Consider the following 6385-nt stretch of genomic DNA (forward strand, 5'->3'; position numbering starts at 1 on the left):
TTGGTTACTAGATGCTCTACTAGAGAAATCAGAAATTGTTTAAGTGCGCTGTGTGGTCCTGCCTGTGGTGGGAACTGGAAAAAAAGACCCATGGACAGAAACTACCAGGAAAACATCCCTCTCAGCACACCCGCATTGGGGGCGTTCATCCGCCTCAGCCAGAACTCAGTCTGCAGCCACATCCCAGGGCCATGCTGCGGGTGCTGGTGGAGAATTATAGGGAGTGGACCCCTGGATGCTCGCCACCTCACCTTTCCTCTTTCAGAATATATCACTACTTTCCTCCTTTTGTGGAATGGTGTTATTCCCCCTGAGCTACAGTGGGAGGGGCTGAGTCGATTTCACCGCCAGCATTGGCCGTGAGGAGATATTTTTCAGAACCCAAAGCGAGGGGAAACGGAACAATCAAGGGGGCACCTGCTGGTGCGCCAGTGTCCCGGAGCCCAGAATATTTCCACCAAGGGGCCCCTGCCCACGTGGGTGCATGCATCCCCTTGCTTACCTGTGTCTTTTAGCTCGTCACGGCCGACCTCAGTCTCCTCACGATCGCTCGGGCACAGCTCCCTGCCTAAAAGGCAATTGCAGAGATCAGCCATATTACAGCGTTGAGCAGCCCCAGAACAGCCCAAGAATCATGGGATAACAGGCATGGAGGGGGCCTAGAAAAGCATCCAGTCCCACCCTCTGCTCAATGTGTGGGTCCAAGACAAGGGATCCCTAAGAGATGGCTGCGTGTTATCCCCCCTCACCCCACCCCCAGTGTCGTTGCTTGGCTTTGAAAAAAAAGGGAAAACCGAGGAGAAAACATGGTCTGGACAGGGGAAGTGCTGCAGCACGATGCCCATAGGAGTGCAATGCCCAACCCCAACTTAGTCTCAGTTAATTTTCAGTGATTTCAATGGGGCTCAAGGTAGCCGCGCCCAACGTCTCACATGGTTTTCAAAGCAGTCTTAACTGACATGCCCCCTCAAGCTGTTTTGAACTACAAGCCACATCATCCCCAAACAACACGGCAAATAGTCAGGGCTCCCCGGAGCTGTAGACCAAGAGCCCTGGAAGGAGGACACCAGGCTCAGGTGATCTCCACACGATTTTGGGTTTGAATGGCGCCTTTCCCCGGTCCAGACCAAGCAGGGGCACCTAGCTTAAAAAATGCTTGGGAAGGACCGAAGCTAAGGAGAGCCTATGTTTCATCTGCACAGCTTGCAAAGTTCTAGCCCCGACAGCCCCATCGAGCAGGACCTCTCGTGGCAGGTCTGAGAAAGAGTGCCGCCCGAGACTTTGGGATGTGGGAGATAGGGTGCTGACTTAGGCGGGGGCTGACCAGTAGTTCATCACATCTTTCCCCTTTCCCTGTCTCACTAGAAGCCTGTGGTCGCAATCCCATAACAAACGTAACAGGAAGAAATCCCTGTGGAACGTCGCAGGATGTGACTCTGAGTAAACACTGCGAGTGTCCAACCCTTAATTGACCTCACACCTTCGTACCCTCTTACGTTATTACAGTTATATGTCACCTTGCAAACTGAGCGCCACTACCACAATACCCATTCTTTCCGCTTGGAACTAGCCGTGAGCGGGGAAGAACGAAGACCTGGCACCGAAAACCAGGAATGCATCTTGCAACTCACCACTCCCTTCTTTGGGCTGGTCCACGTCCTGTTCTTGAGATGCCCACTCTTCTCCCCGAACCATGCTGTCATGTCCTGTGAAATGGGGGAAGCATGTGAGCTCATGTGTAGTTTGCCACGTGCTTCCCCACCCCCCAATCCTTCCACACAACGCACTCTGGCATTCCTGGGAACAGCAGGGTGCTGATTTCCCAGTGCTGAAGAGAACGCGAGCCACAAGCGTAGGCGGCTCCGTCCTGGTCGCAGGGCCACTCCAGGGCCCCCAGGAGCAAGGTCTGTAGTGATGCATGGCTAGGTGTAGAGGAAAACCACCGGAAGACTATTGTATATCGAGGAGATGGGGATGGTGTGTCACAGTTGTTCCTTCTATTCCCATGTCTCCTGAAAGACCTTAAAACTTAGGCCTCCTTAAGGCCTTTAGTGTGAAATTCAGTTTTCAGAGTTGGTTGCAAGTGGGGATGGCACGGCCTTCAAATGCAGGAGGAGGACGTGAACGATGGGACGGCCTTGGAATGTGGGAGGGTACCATCTGGCTATTGTCCACCCGCTTTGCCTAATCTTTTGAGTGGTACAGATATGACATATATCATCAGGTGGCTTAAGCACAACAAGTGTGATTAATTAAGGTGCTGTTCTAAGCAGCACGTAGCACTCAAGAGATTAAGGTATAAAAAAGCCCCGCAGTTTGCCCAAAGGGAGCTTCGATGCAGACTTGACCAGAAAGGTGCTGCATGCCGGCCGTAGACTGGGGTCTCCTCGTTGTCGTCCGCTGGGGCTCCTGACAACTGATTGAGGACAGCTTGCTTGGTATTGCATATTCTTCCTGATATCCTTTTGCCTGCCTTAAATAAAATCCTTTGACTTCAAATCACTTGTGTGCTTATTTCTCCTGAATCCAAAAAGAACCCTTGCCTTTGGCAAGACACTAGGATATCAAAGCACGGTGGCCAGCATTGTGGATACTCACCCGGTCCATGACACCCAGCAACCTCGCGCTGCTCCACAGCGACGTGCTCCCCCTCTTCTGCCAATGCTCCCGATGGCTCCAAGGAACGCACTTCCAGAGGGTCCCGATCTGAAGACTCCGCACGCGTGCAGCCCCTGCTTATCTGCAAACTCCCCGACACGCACTTCGGGAATACAGTGGCATCCCCCCAAAGAATCCCGTGTAGCTGCATGTAATATAGGCATTGTTGCCTGACCTTGAGTTGTGGTTCACCACCCGCCTGTAGTCCTGGCGCATGGACTTTGTCTTGGACTTGCACTCTATGGCGCTACACTGGTGGCCCTGTGTGGTCATCTCTCTTGAGATCTCCTCCAAGAAGTCCAAGTTCCTGTTGCTGGTACGCAGCTGTTCTTGGATTTTCTGCTCCCCCCAAATGTCCAGCAAGTCCTCTATCTCCTTGTGCCTCCATGACACCCCTCTTCCCTTGCTGGTAGATGCCATTTTGTGTTGGCATTGGTGGGAGAAGGCAATGGGACGGGTCTTTCCACCTGCTCTTCCCTGGGCCAAAACGGCTCTACTGTTGGCTTGTTGTGATGGGGTCCACCATGGGGTCCCTCAGCAGTCAGAGGACAACACAGCAACTCTGAGAAGAGGGAGCTGGCTACATGGTTGCTTGATGCTAGAGCCTGTCCTCCCCTCTCAAAGTGCCCCCTCCCGAAGTGGCGCCCTTGGCCGAGCTGCATGGGGATCCAGAATGAGGGGTGGGATCAGATGGAAGCTACATCTCCCAGCCGTGTCCGTGAGTGTGCTCCTTTGTGATCCCTGCCCCTCCGTGTTAGCTGCAGTAGGCTCTGTTGGAGGCACGAAGAAGTCTCGTTGAAGCTCGCGCACCCAGTGTGGATCACCCGACACAGACACAGCATGCCCTCGCAGCGTTGTCAGAGGAAGGTAAAGCTGCACAAAGGGCCTTGGTTCATGATAAAAGGCCAACCCCAGGTGCTGTGTGTCTGGAACTGGGCCATGTCGTTTGAACCCCAAAGGGCAATTCCATGCAGGAGCGTCTGAATGCAAGCCCTCCCTGCTCACCTCCATTCTTTCTTCAACCACAGGCATGCCTCAGCACGCGGTGCAACCGGAGACACACGCCGGGAAGAGAAAAGAATCTCTCAGGGAAGCTATTTGGAAGGGGGAGCATTCACTCGGGCAACACCCCAAGCGGACAGCAACAGCCCTTGCTGTGGTTTTGTCCATGCTACCTGACGAGGCTGCCCTCGGAGAATACCATGGCTCCTGGGGCAAGTTTTGTGCGGACCCCAAGGGCAAACCCAGAATGGGCACTGAGCAGGAAATCACTTGGCAAAATACCCAGGGAAGTTATTTTAGGACCCTCGGCCATCTTGCGCAACCCACTGGGAAAGTCTCTCCAAAAACATGTTCTGCGTGCTGCGGCAGCAAGAGCCATTCCCAGCCCTGAAACGCCCACGCAGCGGGGGAGAAGTATGCGCGAGGAAGAGAATTTGCAGAGAAAGGGGGTGCTGGTGGTGCAGAGGGGTGCAAGCGGCTGTGTCATAAGGAAAGCAGCAGAAGGGGGGAGCGGGAATACACAGCGCCATTACAACGTACACTCAGAAAGGGGCCAGGTGGGTGAATGCATTTACTGTTCAAGCGCGGGAGACAGGGAAGCTGTAGCGACACCTTTTGAACGCCGATTCCTTGAAGATTCGAAGTTAATCTCCGAAGGGGGGCAAGGAGGCTGAAGGTGTGTGCTGGAATGGGGACTGGGGAGGAAGCAACGCTATCGGTAGCAGACGTTGAAAGGGTGTCGTCGAGAGCTGTGACTGGGCAGGGGGGAAATACAAAAGAAGCCGTATATGGACAAGCATGGGAGGGGCCCAAGACCATATTAGGTAATGAACGCAGGAACAACAGAGCACATTGATGGGAAATACCGGAATATCAGGGTGTTGGAAGCAGTACAGCAGAAGTGGGAAATCCCGCTTCTGATACGATGTGAGTGCTGCATAGTCTGAAAGATGGGCGCTGAAAGCTGTTTGGAGGCTTTCAAACCATGAGTGCAGTTCGGCCCCGTATCTCCTTTTCTTTTGCTCTCATATGTGTGTGCAAAGCACTACACACAAGTCCATACAATATAGTGGGCAAAGCACTACACATATACATTATACAGTGCATGATATATGGTGGGCAAAGCACTACACAATTTGTTTGTATACTGTGGTGCAAAGCAAGCCCAAGATGAGGCATCTAAGGGGTCTTGGCAGGGGCAGAGGTGGGTGAGGTGCCAGTGGGACCAGCAGCACCAGTAGCCAGGCTGGCTGGCCCCCAGTCCTGGTGTAGGGCAGCAGTGTGTGGAGGCCAGTCAGAGCAGTGCCCGGTGGTCCCTGTTTGAGGAGGAGGGTGCAGACAGCCACAGTAGCACTCTTGCCAAAGGAGCAGCATCTCCTTCTGTAGTGGAAGAGGGGAGCTAGCCTCTGACGTCACATCAGAGGTATCTGATGTCCTGAGTGTGGTGGAGGGTCAAGAGATGCTCCAGGGTGTAGGAGAGGACAAGCAGCAGGAAGAGGCTCAGTCTCCAGCACCCTCTTCCATTGTTCCCTCTGCTCGTGTGGTGACCCCCGAGACTCAAGGCAGGCAGTGTCTGTCTCCACAGAAAGGTCAAAGCTGCGTCGTGTGGGACCACTTTGAGGTGGGAGTGGATCCCAGCACTGCCGACGTCCACCACTGCAAGGTGTCCCTGAGCAGGGGAAACAGCCGGGGCACTACAGCACCAGCAGCCTGCTCCTGCACGTGAGGAGGCAGCACCACTCGGTCTCGCTCAGGGAACAGGCCCCCACTTCCCAGCAGCCAGGCAGCAGGGGCAAGCAGAAGGCTGGAGGTGCTGGACCTCCTGCAAGCTCTCCATCTCCCACCCCCAAGAGGTTTAGGCAGGCCACCATGGAGGAGATGGGGTGGGGGAAGTATGGGTCCACCAGGTGGAGGTTTCCAGCACCCAACCAGATCACCAACGGCATCGGAGAGATGGTGGTGTTGGATGACCAGCCATTCAGCCATTGGGCACAATCCAGAGAACTTTGCATGCTCCAAAGTCCCATCTAGAATAGTTGAAAATCAGTATTCACTGCCCTTAAATCCCACTGATTTCACAAACAATTGATATTTGATTTATGTTTAAGTAGCCAGTGAGAGTTAGAGTCTTGGACTGGGACTCTGGAGATCCAGGCCCTAGTTCCTCTTTGCATGAAGCTCACGGGTGACGCTGAGCCTGCCACCGCCTCTCAACCTGCCTTATCTCACTTATTGCTGTGAGGATAGAACAGAGGGGAGGATCATGTTCACCACCTTGGGCTCTTTGTAGGGATGTCAGAGAATTCTGCCACGGATCTCAGTGAGGCCGAATGCCGGTGCATTTGGCCCCCTGAAATCCATGGCGGAACGGCCTGCCACCCCCCCCCCCGCCCCCCGCGGATCCCCCCGTGATGAGACTTACCTGGGGCGGATGTTCCGGACGGCGGCGGCTCCAGCGGCAGCGGTGGTGGCGGTGGCTGGTCTTCCAACCGGCTGCCACCGCCGCCATTTGCAGTCTGGTCGCTTCTGGGTTGTTTTTTTTTACATAGATGTGATAGGTTACGTAAAGACTTACGTAGCCTATCACCTCTGGGTTGTTTTTTTTTTAAAAAGCGTATGCAAATGGCGGCGGCTACGGCCGCCGCCATTTGCATTCCTTATTTTTGGCTGTCTTAGTCTACGTAAATATTTACATAGACTAAGACAGCGAAAATAAAGGGGAACG

The sequence above is a fragment of the Heloderma suspectum genome, chromosome 5, assembly GCF_057233095.1.
Source record: "Heloderma suspectum isolate Gila_16-S chromosome 5, 16-S_ref, whole genome shotgun sequence".
Classification (NCBI taxonomy): domain Eukaryota; kingdom Metazoa; phylum Chordata; class Lepidosauria; order Squamata; family Helodermatidae; genus Heloderma; species Heloderma suspectum.